Below are 705 nucleotides of genomic sequence, written 5' to 3'. Positions count from 1 at the left end.
ACATCCTAAGATTCATATGGAAGCACAAAAGACCTCAGATATCCAAAGCAATCCTCAGCACTAAGCAATGCCGGGGGGATTACTATACCAGATTTTAAGCTGTATTACAGAGCTATAGTCATAAAAACAACATGGTACTGGCACAAAAATAGACCCATAGATCAATAGAACAAAATTAAAGACCCAAATATGAGTAAATGCAATTTCAGCCACCTGATATTTGCCAAACAGGCCAAGAATATTCACTGGAGGAAAGATAGCATGTTCAGCAAATGATGCTGGCAAAACTGGATCTCCACCTGTAGAAGAATGAAACTGAACCCCTATCTTTCACCTTGCACAGAAGTCAATTCCAAATGGATCAAAGACCTCAATGTAAAGCCTGAAACTCTGAAACTCTTAGAAGAAAACATTGGCAAAAACCTACGAGATATAGAAAGGATTTTCTAAACCAGACATCAATTGTTCAGGAAACAAGGGCAAAAATTAATAAATGGGACCTCATTAAACTAAAGTGTCTGCACATCAAAGGAGACAACCAGGGAAGTGAACAGAAAACCCACAGAATGGGAGAAAATTTTCAACAGCGACACAGTTGACAGAGGTTTAATATCCAGAATATATAACGAACTCAAAAACCAGCAAAGAATCAAGAAAAGAAGTAACCCAATTAAAAGATGGGCTAAGGAGCTGAACAGAGAGTTC

Source organism: Nannospalax galili, unplaced genomic scaffold (assembly GCF_000622305.1).
Source record: "Nannospalax galili isolate Female #2095 unplaced genomic scaffold, S.galili_v1.0 scaffold339, whole genome shotgun sequence".
Classification (NCBI taxonomy): Eukaryota; Metazoa; Chordata; class Mammalia; order Rodentia; family Spalacidae; genus Nannospalax; species Nannospalax galili.
Note: the sequence above shows the minus strand (reverse complement) of the source record.